We start from the raw sequence: 15,207 nt of genomic DNA on the forward strand, positions 1-15,207 counted from the left end.
GTTTGGCTTTTTTTTGTGCCTTGGACATAGGTAATGGGGAGGTGTGATCTCAGGATTTCCAATTCCTGCAGTGGCAGGGGAAGGTGCTGGTCGTGGTATGTTGGTTGGTGGTGGGCATTAAAAAAGTGTTTGTGTGGAGAAGCGTGCGCTGATCTAGATTTTGCCATGTGATGCGGCACAGGCACAGAGAGAACGTGCAATCTCCACACAAACAGTCGCTCGAGACTGGAATCCGACCTGGGACCCTGGTGCTACGAGACAACCGTGCTGACCAAGAGCTGCCATATCACATATTTGCTCACTGAATTGGCGCCTTTCGCCCTCTATAGCAACTATCTCCATAGAATCACCACTCTCTGGCTGAAGGTATTTCTCCTCGTCTCATTTCCAAATTGTTATCGCTTCACTTTGACTCTGTACTCTCTGCTTCTGGTGTGTCATAGTGGTTGAAACGTCTTCTCCACATTGGCTCTGCACAGGCCTCTCATCATTCTGTAAATTTCAATCACATCGAGTTATTGACTCGGACATAATTGAAACAGACCGCTGTTCCAAACAGTCCATGCTACCAGTTACGAACCTTATGTAGATTCAACTGCGGGTACTGGCTCCATACCTCTCCTAACATTTCCTTATTATGCACTTAACCAATTGTCTTTTAAACGTTTTAACTTTATCCACATTCACTACTTCCTTTGCACAGGAGACATACCGTGTAAATTAAAGCAAAGTGCATTTTTATAAAATTTCTCCTCTCACCTTAAAAATATGTCCACTCGTACAGAAATCCCCCAGAGAAGGAAAGCACAATTGTAGGTGAGCTAATCCGTACCCCTCACGATTTTAAAATCTTTTATAGGATAAACATCAACCTCCTCTGCTCCTTTGAAAGAAGTCCCAGCCTATCAAACCTCCCCTGACAGCTCAATTCCTTCATTCCCACATACTGGTAAATCTCTTCTGAACTCTCTCCAGCTTAATATTCTTTTTCGTATGACAGGGCAAACAGAACTAGACATAGGACTCCAGAAGACACCTCACCAACATCTCATACAACCTCATCATGGCGTCCCAACTCCAACACAAAATAAAGAGCAATGACGGAAACATTTTAATACCATTTGTAACGGAACTGTCGATATGTGACACGACTTTCAAAGTCAATTTCATGATCTATTCACGTGTATATTATGCAGCATTATTCAAATGTAATTGTGCAAGTGCTACATCAGTTTATAATTCAAAATGCAGCACCTTGCATTTATCCAAGTTAAACTCTCTCTACCATTCACTTGGTCATATACCTGAATGATCAAGGTCTCTTTTCATCTTAGATAACCTTAGATAACCTTCTTCTCTATCTACTGTACCATCATGGAGAGTTATGGAGTCTCTAAGCACAGAAAGAGGACGTTTGGTGCAAACTGGTTCATACTGATCATAATGCCAGTTCACATTAACCTCATTTCTCTGCACTTTGCCCATATCATTGTAATCCTTTGCTAACCATGTATTTGTCCAAAGGCCTTTTAAATGTTCTTTGTGTAAACACAAAAACTTCTGCTGTCATTTCATTATATGCATATCGCTCATGTTGGTGTCAACCACAAACTGACGATCCCTACCTTCCTTATTGCCATCTAAAACATTTACATAAGTCACAAACAAAACAGCCAGTACTCATCCGCATGGAACACTTCTGGTCACAAGACTCCAGTCTGACAAACAATCCTCCAAAACCTCAATCTTTCTCTTGTTGTTAATTGAATTTTGTATCCAATTGGCAGGCTCACTGTGAACCCCATGTGATCTAACTTGACTCATTAGTCTTCCACACAGAATCTGGTCAAACGCTTTCCTAAAGCCTAAATAAGCAATGTCTATTGTTCTTGCCTCAGCAATTCTCTTGCATACTTGATCAAAGATTCAAACAAATTTGTGAGATACATTTTGCACCTCACGAATCCATGCTGATGACGCCCTATATTTTCTGGCCTCTGCAAATGCTGTCTTCCAAAACCACCTCAAAGAACCTACGAACCAGCAATTTCGAACTTACAAGTCTGTAGGTCCCAGTCTTTTCCTTGTATCCGTTCTTCAACAACGTTCGTCACTGTCCAGTCATTTGGAATCTTACCCATATTTAAAGATAACACAATTATTTAAGCCAGGAGTCCTGCAATTTCCACGCTTTGGGATAACGTTCCGACACAGGGTAAACCTTGATGCTAATTGAAACCAGCAACACAGAAAGGTATTTACCCCATGCTGTAATCCGTGAAAATTCGAGAGGCAAAGTGTGGCCAACTGGTCATGATTTAAAAGGAAAATTACCGACTTTATTCTTTACGTCTAACAGAGAATATTAAAACTAGCAACTATTTACAACTACTTTCTCTTAAATCCAAATTTTACCTTCTAATCCACAATAATATTCCAAATAAAAAAATCCCAATGACGATTTAAAAAAAAAACATTACTGTCCAAAACCACTTAGCATTGCAAAGTCTCCTTTTGTGCATTTTACTGTTGTCACCGATGTTCTGCCATGTAAACAAATTCCCCAGGTAGGTACATTTCTGGGATCTTTTGAGCTGGAAGTCTCGCACTAGCTGTTCAAAACATCCTCTTTTGTACCACAAACACCGGATTGTTTCATTGGCATTAAAATTATCAAAATGCTAAGTTCAAACCTGATTTTGGTTTGGGATCTTGATTCATAATTTAACCTGATGCCAATCCAGCTCTGCTGGCTTCTTCGAAGAAATGTCACATTGTTACCATGTTCAGAACAGGTTGTGCCATCTCCTTGCAAGCTTTTCAACTCTTCTTCCCAACACCTTCATAAAAATACACGAGACCAGGATCTTGAGATTTGTCCGTTTTACATTTTCTGATATCTCCAAAGTTTATTTTCCTGTAATATAAAGTGTTTATCACTATGTATTTCCATGTTTTCTGTAGCCTCCTTAAGTCCAACATATCGTTTGTGAACAGGTTTCCCAAACTGAACTATTCCATCTTGCTTGCATTTGGTCTGAATCACTCTAAACACTTCGTCTTCATCTAAATGTCCCAATGTCTTTCAAACGAGGTAATCGCACCTCCACGTGTCAGTTGCTCTAGCAGTTGGTTCCACATGCAAACCATCCTCTGTGTGAAAAGTATGTCTTGTCATTCCGTGTAAATTTTACGAGTTCAGGACTCCTGTATTCAATGGAAAAAGACCTTTGCTTTTCACCTTATCGAAAGCACACCTGACTTTATGAATCTCTATAAAGTCGTCCTTCGACCTCCAATGCTGCAGTCCGACAAGTCAAATGCTGCACAGTCTCCCCTTAACAATCCACTCCTGGGAACATATAGACTCTTTGATGCATGAAGCCACACAGATTCTAATGCAATCCAGCCACTATAAACATCACCTAATCTCAATTTCTTTGATGCTTGGTCAAATAGTTTAGGAAAAGGAATCGTCCTCTCCATGCATGAAGTGTAAACATTGGGTCTCGCTTTCTCCACAGTAAAAACTGACGTGAAAAATCCGTTTAATGTCTCTTCCATCTGCTGAGCTCAAACGCAACGTCAAACTCCTTGATCTTTAAGGTACTATATCTCGAGTGGTTCTCTTGCTAGATATGTACTTGTAGACCCTCTTTGGATTATCTGCAGCCCAGATGGATTAGATTATTTCATATCCCCTCTTTGCCATCCTGGTCTGCAACTTATCGAAGTCCCTACTATAAATTAATTTCAACCCTGTTGTCTGTCTGATATATGGTATTGTTTCGTTTTGACCAGACCCGGAACACATTTACTCATCCATGGTCACCTCTGGTGAGTGTCCAGCCTAACAACTTCAGCTCAGGTTCACATCTAACTCTGTCTTAGGGAAAATGCTAGTTTGTCATTAAAGTTGGAATAACAGAGCATTAGAAATGCATTGCAGAATAAAGTAGATTCAGTACAGCTTTGTGAAGAAGAAATCAGATCGAATATTTTTATGAGTATTTTTACATCGTAACAAACACGATGCATAATTGGAAATGCAGTAAATGGAAAATATCTGAATTTCTAAAATTATTCAGAACGGTGCTTTATATTTTACCACTTCACAAGCATAGAAGCATGAACCCACATAGTTGGTGGCATGTATTAATCGAGGATTAGGGGATGAATTCAGAGGAGAGCTAATGAGGGCCTTTTCATGACGGTAAATTGTAACTTGCGGATTCCCATAGCCAACAATATTGGTGCCACAGCTGTTGACAACAAATAATAATCACCTGTATTACAGAAGTTAATGGACTGTTGTTCAGTTTTGAGATGACACAAAATAGATGGAGATGCAAGTAGTGAGGGTGACACAGCAACATCGTTGACGGACAGAATCAAGATAAACATAGAACATAGAAAAATACAGAGCAGTACAGGCCTTTTTGGCGCTCGATGTTGCGCCGTTCCAAGCCCACCTAACCTACACTAGACCACTATCCTCCATATGCCTATCCAATGCTCGTGTAAATGCCCATAAAGAGGGAGAGTCTACCACTGCTAATGGCAGGGCATTCCATGAACTCACGACTCGATGATTAAAGAATCTGTGCCTAACATCTGACCTATACCTACCGCCCCTTAATTTAAAGCTAGCCCCCTCGGAATAGCTGACTCCATACGTCGAAAAAAGTTCTCATGGTCAACTCTATCTAAATCCCTAATCATCTTGTACACCTCTATCAAGTCACCCCTAAACCTTCTTTTCTCCAATGAAAACAGCCACAAGTGCCTCAGCTTTTCCTCATACGATCTACTTACCATACCAGGCAACATCCTGGTAAACCTCTTCTGCACAAGTTGTGGACAAAAACACTGCAGCATTTTACGCGAAAAAAAAAGCTCTATGTGTGTTGGCAGGAAGAATTACAGAGATGAATATTAAGTGGAGAAATTCACTGCACAAAGCTTCAGTGTACAGATGATTTTGTTTCCTTGTACATGAAATATGAAAAGCTCACATCCAGCTTCAGCAGGTATTCGTGATGTCAAATAATCTCTTTCACATTATTTAAATGGAATGAGGACATGTTTATTTTTTTCGTAATATACATGGCATTAGTCAGATCGCAGCTGGATTAATGTGAACAGTTTTTGTCCCCCTATTTTAGGAAAAGCAATTCAGGGACTTTTAACACAAATCATCCTGGATATGGAAGGATATTCTCGGGAGATGAGATTGAGAAGATTGCTCCTGTAATTATTTGAGTCTAGAAGAATGAAACAAGACTTTAGTGAGATCCATTACATACTGACGGGTATAATAGGTTAATTTCTGGGAGAATGATTCGCCTTGTTTAAGAATCGAAGACCAGAGAACATAATCTCAGAGTAAGTAATCACCGACTTAAGAGAGTTTTGGAGCAATTTTGTACTCTTCGAGCCGACTGATTATGTGAAACTATTTACTGCAGACAGCTCGAGAAATTGCCTGCTCAGTGTATCCAAGACTGGTAGAAACAGATGTTAAACAGCAGGAGATTCAAAGGTTAGGTGAAATTGCAGGAATGTGAATCTGAGGATTATCAGATCAGCCCGAATCTCACTGAATGTTGAGAGCAGACTGTATACGGTGAATTGCCGACTTCTTCTCTTGCATTTTATTGTCTTTTTATCTGGGATTTCAAATGCCTCTGTGTATCATTTATCAATGAATTTACCGGGAAATATTAGAAGATTTACAGTGCGAAGTCTTAAAACCAAATATTACTTCAGCATCTGATGGTGTTGTCCAGTTGATTGTGGCCTGAATATGATTCACTTTTGAACACGCAAAGGAAAAGCATCATTCACAGTGTGGAGAAACTGTATACGTGTTGTACGTGTGGACAAGGCTTCAGCAGATAATCTGCCTTGTCAGAACATAAATACAGTTTGACTACGGAGAGGCGATTCGTCTGTTTCGAGTGTGGGACAGAATTCACTTGATCCACCACACTGTTGGAACAATAGCAAGTCCACACAGAGGAATGTCTTTTAAATGCCCTAAATGTTGGAAGCGCCTTAAAATCTCTGAGGATTTGTGGACCCATCAACGTGTTGACACTGATGAGAATCCGCCAATTTCTCTCAAAATGGGCCTGGAACCATGTGGTTAATTGGACTCACTGTGCACCCGCCATCTCACTTTGGGGAGAGGCTGTTCATCTGCACGAGTGTGGGAAGAGATTTGATGCGAAATCCAACATACTGAAACAACAGCAAGTGCATAAGTGAAGAAAGTGCCTGTTTTTTACTGTGCTTCATCGTGTGCCAACATCTCAACATTAAGTTTTGGTTTGAATTCCAGCTTTTGTGGAGCTGTGCCAAAGAGTTCAACTGATTGATGATCGAATGACGCCCATTGTGACTTCCTTCCGATGAAGTTAATAAGTTCCATCAGACACGAAATGTATTCCATGTTCCTCCTGTTCTATGGCAGCTAATCCATTTAAAATAAATTCTTCAAACATCAGAGAAGTGCCTGATTTTCTCCATATTATCCGGACAGGAAGTGCTTGTGTGATTGAGAAGTCTCAAATGGTGCTGAATAATACGCTGTCAGTTGTGACATTTTGGTGCAAAGATCATCACTGCTTTCTCACAGGGCCAGAGCCCTTGCTTCAATTGCAGCTTTGGTCATATTGTGTGTGTTGGTAGTACAAGTGGTTTCCATTCCACGGCCCAAAGACGTGCAGGTTAGGTAGATGTACCATTGCTGAACTTTCCAGGGAATTCTGGGTTAGATAGTTAACCATGCGAAATGCAGGGTTACAGGAGGATGGTGTGGAATATTCCCGATGGGATCGTGTTCAGAAGGTAGGTATGGACGTGTTGGGTAGATTGGCCCGTTTCCATACTTCAGGGGTTCCATGTTTCTTTGAATCAAATAACCAAATCTGATTTTATGATTGAAGAATAGTCATTAAAACAACTCAGAATTGTTGGGACTACGACAATAACCTGCAAAATCCCTGCAGTGATGTTCTGCGCTTGGAATGATCGACATTCAAAACGTGCAAGCATTTGGGCTGATTGATTCCTCCCCATGGAGTGCGTTACATTGTTGAAAGCATACATGTTCACTTTAAAACAATGCATTTTCTGAAGGTTGAAGGAAAATTAAAGCGCATGCCTTGCTCCCTGAATGAAATAGCTGGGGGTCAGACTTTTCCAAAATAGATACAGGTAACACTTTTCAGTGAAAACCTGAACTTTGCTTGCTGTTTCGACAAACAACTCACATTTAACCATTTACATTAAATTATGCCCAGGATCCCAGAAGCTAAAAAGATTTCAATTTTTGTTTCCTTTGGCTTGTGGAATCTAATCAAATTATCCAAATTTAATGTCATTGGAGTGTAAATAAGACCAGCATTTTGTAAATTAGAGTAAGAACTACTGATGGAGAGCTGCCCGCCCATCTATCACTTTCCTTTCTAAGAAATTAGAAGGCCCTCTCTAAACGTGCTTTTTTTTCTGCAAAACATACTCTGTAGAAATGAAAGAAGTTGAAAAATTGAGATGAGCAGGTAGATGTTGAAGACAGCGAAGCACACACAAACTGTGTGGACTTCAGATTAAGTTGCTGTCATGTTTAACAACTGTGTTGTTGAAATAGCATGTAAATAGGATTGTGTTCAGGTAAAGTAAATAATCTTTAGTTTGTTCATGGTTTTGTTTAGTATTCGCAATTGCATTAAAATAAGAAATAGTTTTTCTTCAACTAATGGAAGTTAAAAGGTCTATGTCACTCATTCACCTTTAAACAGATTAGGAGATGAGAAGAGGTTTCCCGAGTGTTTGCATTTAATTAACGAGGGGCTCTACGTCCTCATTATAACAAAAGTTTCCTTTCATTCCAATCGACTCCAGTTTTGCAAATGCTCTTCAATGCTTTATCAGACAGTCGCCGCCTTAATGTCAATGTCAGTCAGTCTCATCTTGCCTCTTGAGTGCAGTATTTAATCCATGTTGGACTAATTTAAAATGACGATAGAAGCTAAATGACTCTGATGCAACACACAACATCAGAGAGCTGCTTATTATTGACTGAAAGCACAGTTTGTACACCCTTCCATCATTTTGCTGATGGCTGAGCATTGATTGACTGTATTAAAAGTTGGATTTGTCCTGCTTTTGTGCACTCGACACAACTGAGCATTTCATAAAAATATGTATCAATATGAACGTCGTGGCTACAATTCAATGTTGTGAAAGTGGGAGCAGGGCATTGAGTATGATTACCACCAATCATTATATCGAAAGGAAAGACAGGCTTGAAGGTCGAAATGTCGGCCTGCTGTTCCGATGTATCACTGCTGGGAACTTCGGGGGAAGGGAAACTGATATAGAATCGTCCAGGGTCTACATCATTCCGCACATCTGCCTGAAGATGATTGACAATGATTCGGACTTAACTTATGCACGGATTGTGCTGGGCGCTCCCGTCTGCCCCATGGCAGAGACAGTCTTTGCGAAGAGTAGCTCATTTCCAGTCTAGCTTGTTATGTGAGGACAGAGTGATCCTTCTCCCTCACCTGACTGCGTTGGCACTGGGCTCATCCTTGTTCGCTCTGCGTTTGGTGGATAACTATTCACGCCCACTACTCCTATTGGAATGGCGCCACTGTCAATCACCTGTTTAGTGTGCATGTGCAGCATTGTGAAGCAGCGGTAGAGACACAAACCACGGGCTGGAGCCATATGGACTGGAACTGGAGGCTTGCTCACACTGGGAGAGTAGAAATATCCAACGTTCGCCTCAACTTCCAAATAAGACTGTTTATTGCTCTGAGTTAGATTCAGTATTATGATTTCTTCTAGTAACAGGCGCAGCATGAACATTCTGGGCTGAATCTCAGTGAGTTAGAAGGAAGAGGGACTGTGAACAGTATTGAAGATTAGAAACACTGCCTTTAATCTTCCCAGTATTTATTGGAGTTAATTAATCAGCATGAAGGGAAGCAGAAAACAAGATGGCTCACGAGACGGATTCCAAATGCAACTGAATATAAGCGGGAGAACAGCAAAGAAGGGAACACTGGCAGGTTTAGAGAAACAACATTGAAACAACAGTTTCCAGCAGTTAATCATTTCTGCCGTGACGGTAAATTGGAGAATGCGGACAGGAAATTCCGAACAATTTTTCAATATCATGAGGGTACCATGGACAGTAGATAGTGAGAGACTGTACCCACTCTAAAATGCTTTGAGAATAAGAGTTGAGACGTCAGATAAATTACTAGAGAAGATAATGTGATGTGAGAAATAAACTTCACACTGTGAGCAATTCAATATGGAATGCTTTTTTATAGATCTGTAGTTTAGGCTCATTCAGTCAAGGGCATTATTTGATAGGGAAAATTTACAGGATTACAGAGGGAGAATCAGGGAAATGGCACAAAATCAGAAAGCATATTCAGAGTATCGTGCTGACCAGAACAGATGAATGGCCTCCTCTGTGCCTTAACAATTCAATAACTCATTGAATCTCCACACAGTCAGTCAAGAACATATAACTAATATTACATATTACGTCTGGTTGCTCAACTATGCTGCGATTAATTATTTGAGAGATTCAGTGACTAAAGTGAATGATCAAACACAACACGGCTTCCAGATACACATTTATTTTAAAAAAGTTTCTGAAATGAACTATCCAAAGCAGAATTTGGATTTTATCGAACCAGGGGGAAGAATGTGGGACACAGATTTATATCTTTGAGATTCACAGAAAGGTAAAATGTTAAATACAAATTGGTTTGCCTGGCAAATACCTGTTCTATATGGACAGAGCTGAATTTTGCACATTTTGTTTCCCTAATCGATGAGAAAGAATATTTCCTGATGGGAAAATTAAACAAGACACAGTACTGAGATCTGAAAGACCCACACGATTGATCAACAACTGAATGCTACCTCTGAATGTGTTCATCTGAAAAGATTACAAACATTAGCATTATAGATTCCCTATGTGGGGAAATAGGCCATTTGGCTGAACATGTCCACACCAACTTAACGCACAGCATCCATACTAGAGTCACCCATCTACCCTCCAACAATGCATTCTCCATGGCTAGTCAATATATATCTGAACACTGTGGGCAATGCACTTCACCAGCACATATTGAACTGTGGGATTAAACACGTACACACATCTAGGGAATGTGAAAATTCCACACAGACTGTCACATAATGCAGAGGTTAAACCTAGATCCTTGGAGTTGTGAAGTGGCAGTGCAAACCATCGTGCCACCCTACTGGAAAAAAAGAGCACCAGTACATAGACACTGAGTTGGTGTTCCACTGAAGAGACTGTGGAAAGAACGAGTCAGTTACTCAGCTGTAAATTCACTTGTTTCCAAAATTTGTATATTTCCCCTGAAACCAATGCTTGGATTATTTGATGTTTGCAAGGACCAGCCAGCCTTATCAGTGAATTGATTCAAATATAAGGAAAATTCTCATGGTTATCCAGGGACTCCTACTTTCAGTTTCGGTCAGGATCGTGGACGTTCCTGATAGAGATGTCGGAGTAAACTCACATTAATTTCTGGTGAGCTCCGTCACTATCATTCTCACTTTTATCCACTTATCCACAGTAAAATCTATCACCGCTGTCTGCTAATACATTTGGGTTCTTCATGGGAAAACTTTGATTTTTCACACAGTCCTAAATCTCATTAACGTTCTCTTCCTCCAGAGATTCAAAGTTAGTGGGGCAGGGACATGGGAGAGGTAATGAGCTCCCCTCTGGAAATGATCGGAAGATCTCCACCATTCCTTGAAAGCCCTAATTTTGTCGGGTCTCTGGGCTGAGCACCTGTGACTGCACACATATGCACTCCATTCTCACATCCAAGAGGCATATCAGATTCGAATCCAATCCGTCTCATTTGAGTGTTCTTTGATATGGATGGGTTTTGTTTCATGTAACATTTGGCCATTCTAATTCCGTGATTGAGTCACTTATTGGTGTCAGGACATGAGTAGAAGTGGCCAAATTTTATATGCCCCCGGTCATTCAACTTTAACCACATCCACAAACGTGCCTCTCATGCACTCCTATTTTTTCACTTTCAACCAGCAACTGAGGCAAAGATAATCAGGACAGGAGATAAACTCACTTCGAATATAATGTCACTGCCAGTGGAATGAGAAACCAATGTTCCGCTCAAAACAAAAAATTTTCAATGGAACATTATGCAATGAGGGTGTCAAACTTACGACCTGAGACTGAACATGTCTTATTCTCCTATCACTAGCAAGGGGACAACACAGACAAGATACAATCACATATCTTATCAAGGCCAGGTTACTGTCTAAAAACCATGCACAGAATTTAATTAACTCTCAGAGGTCAACGACATTAATGCTTCCTCATCAAAAAGTCAGTGGAATCTTTGAGATATACGATTAGGAAACAGTTTTCTTAAGATACTTTTCCTGAGTACCTTCGTCAGCCATGATTGCCTAATTGCAACCCAGATCATCTTTCTTTTCTTTTGGATTCAACCAGAACAGCCTTCAGAATTTTCTCAATTGTTTCCCTACCACTGATGACAGAATTGATAGTCTTTATTCCGATGGCTTATTTCTCACACTCTGAAAATTGAACCTGCATTTGATGTAATCGTGTCCTATCAAACCTCCTCAGTGGCCAGAGGAAAAACGAAAAGGGAAGAAATTCAAGAACCTGTTATCTCCTCGCTCATCTCCCACATTAGCCAAAGATACAGCTCAGCTAGATCTGGGGATTTGCCCACTCTTCATCGTGCATAAACGTCCAATTCTTCCTCAGCTTGTGCATCAATGTATACGACGATCGCACTGTCATTCTCCCTGAATCGAGTCACTTCTTTTCCAAAGTGAAGATCAATATGAATTGCGTGTTTAACATGTTTTCTGGCTCCGTAAACATGCTGCCTCCTTGGTCCTTAATACAACCAATTCTTTCACGTGTTATCCCATTCCCCTTCACAAACCGATACATTATCATTGGATTGTTGCTAATTTTACCCGTTAATGTTTTATCACATCACCTTTTATCTTTTCTACTCAGTTTCTTAAGTTCAGCCACACACTTTCTGTACTCTTCTTGTACCCGCACTGATCTGCTCACATTATACATGTTTTAAGCTTTTATTTATATTTTTTATTCGGTTCTGAATATTAGTCGACATACGAGAGTCTCTGTGCTACGTTTCCAAACTTTCAGCTTCGATGTAACGTTGGGCCGGCACTGACATCATTTCCTTTTTAATCATGTGATCCCACCTCACGCTTTTCTGTTGCAATGTTAAACAGATCTAACCGCACTTTCGCCAGTTCCTGTCATTTAAAAAAAAATAAAATATGTCTACGCAATCCAAAAACATTTTATTTCTCAGATCTTTTGCTTTGTCTTTTCCTGGATAAATTTAAAATGTATGAGACATGTCCTATAATGGTCTCCAAATCCATAACTGACTGGCTCACTCCCCATAATGAGGTTCCAGTATTCCACCATCCCTTGTTGCAGCTTCTACATGTTTATATATGAAACTCTCTTTCAAACCATCTGGCTACTCTGAAAAAAATTATCACGGAACCAACAAACGTTGGGAATTTAAATATCTCTGTATAATGATCCTATTACTGTTTTACATACCTCAATGATTTGCGTTTATATCTGCTCCTGCATTTTCATTCATCTGGTGAGTAATAATATATCCCCAGCAGTTGTCTGTCATCGTTTTAATCCTAAGCTCCACGAACAAAGCCTCACTTGAAGATTTTTCCAAGATATTATCCCTCCTTAAATCAGTAACAGACTCCATGATTAATAAACAAAATCACCTCCACTTTTACCCCCTCTTCTGTCCTGGTTATGGTTCCTGTACAATAGAATGCAGAGTTACGACTCCTGCCCTCCCTCAGTCATATCTCTGAGGGAGAAGATTTACCAGGCTGTTGCCTGGAATGGAGAATAGGTCGTACGAGAATAGGTTGAGGGCGCTATGCCTTTTCTCATTGGAACGGCAAAGGATGAGGGGTGACTGGATAGAGGTTTATAAGATGATCAGAGGAATAGATAGAGTAGACAGTCAGGAACTTTTCCCCGGGTACAACAGAGTGTTACAAGGGAACATAAATTTAAGTTGAAGGGTGGAAGGTATAGGGGGGATATCAGGGGCAATTTCTTTACCCAGAGAGTGATGCGGGCATGGATTGCGCTGCCTGTGGAAGTGGCAGAGTCAGAATCTTGGTGACCTTTAAGCGGCAATTGGATACAGACATGGATAGGTGCTTAAGCTAGGACAAATGTTCGGCACAACATCGTGGGCCGAAGGGCCTGTTCTGTGCTGTATTGTTCTATGTCCTATGTTCTATTTTCTAAAGAAAAGTTACAGCCCAGGGACAGGCCCTTCGGTCCTCCAAGCCTGAGCCGATGCAAAGGTACTGTACAAACCTGTCAATCAATTCCTAAGCATCTGTATCCCTCTGCTCCCCACCTACTCATACATTTGTCCAGGCGCATCTTAAATTAATCAACCGTTCCTGACTCTGCCATCTCTGCGTTCCAAATGCCCACCACTCTCTGTGTGAAGTACTACCGTCTGAAACCCCTTAAACTTTCTACCTTTCAGCTTGAAAGCGTGACCTCTAGTTATTGAATCCTTCACCCGAGGAAAAAGCTTGTCTCTATCGATCCTGTCTTTGTTCTTCATGATATTGTAAACCTCAAACAGGTCCCACCTCAATCTCTTTTTTTCTAATGAAAATAACCTAACCTACTCAACCTTTCTTCATAGCTACACCTTCCATACCAGGCAACATCCTCGTAAACCTTCTCTGCACCGTCTCCAAGTCGTCCACATCCTTTTGGTAATGTGGTGAGAACTGTACACAGTATTCTGAATGCGGCCGAAACAATGTATTGTACAATTTTAACATAACCTGCCAGCTCTTATCACTCAATACCACGTCCGAAGAAGGCAAGCATACCATATGACTTCTTGATCACTCTATCTGCTTGTGCAGCCACTTTCAGGCTACAATGGACCTGAACTCCCCGATCTCTCTGTTCATCGACTTTTCCCAAAGCTCTTCCATTTACAGTATAGTTCACTCTAGAACTAGACCTCCCAAAATGCATCACCTCAAATTTGCCCGAATTTGAACTCCAGCAACCACTTCTCCGCTCAAATCTTCTGAACTATCTATATTTTATCGATATTTATCTATATTTTCTTGTATTCTTTGACAGTCCCCTGTGTTTTCTGCTACGCCACCATTCTTCGTGTCGTCTGCAAAACTACCAATCAGACCATCAATGTCCTCTTCCAGATTATTTATTTATATCACAAACAACAGTGGCCCCATCACTGATCCATGCGGAACAACATTGGTCAGCTTTCTCCATTTCGAGAATCTCTTTTCAACTACTATTTTCTGTCTCCTGTTGCTCAACCAGGTCTTTATTCACCGAGGTTGAAGACTGTGCGCGCCATGTGACTTCACTTTCTTCATTAGTTTACCATGGGGAATCTTATCAAACTCCTTACCAAAGTTCAAGTATATGACATCGACATCACATCCTTCATCTATGAAGTTGGTCACTTCCTCAGAGAATCCTAATAAGTTGATAAGGCACGAACGCCCCCGCACATGACCATGTTGCCTATCACTGTTAAAACCATTATCTACCAAATAGAAATGGATCTTAATTCCGTACCTTCTCCACAAACTTTCACACCACTGACATCAGGCACACAGGTCTGTAGTTACCTGAAATATCCTGAGAACCCTTCTTGAACAGGGGAACAACATTAATAATGCTCCAGTCCTCCGGCACTTCACCTGTGTTTAAGGAGGTGACAAACATCTCTATCAGAGCCCCTACTATTTCCTCTCACCTCCATCAGCAACCTGGGATTGATCCCATCCAGTCCTGGGGATTTGTCCACCTTAATATCAATTAGCGTAACCAACACATCCCCTCTTCTTATGTCTCTCATGATACCAGTACTTAATAAGTTTTGTAACGTTGCCTTCTTCAACAACTCTCCCAGGCAATGCATTCTGGACACATACCATCCTCTTTGTTGAAAGCAGGTTCCACAAATACTTTCACAATATCTTGTCTTTCACTTTAATCGTGTGTCCCCTGGTTTTTAACTCACTCACTAA

Source organism: Chiloscyllium punctatum, chromosome 21 (assembly GCF_047496795.1).
Source record: "Chiloscyllium punctatum isolate Juve2018m chromosome 21, sChiPun1.3, whole genome shotgun sequence".
NCBI lineage: Eukaryota > Metazoa > Chordata > Chondrichthyes > Orectolobiformes > Hemiscylliidae > Chiloscyllium > Chiloscyllium punctatum.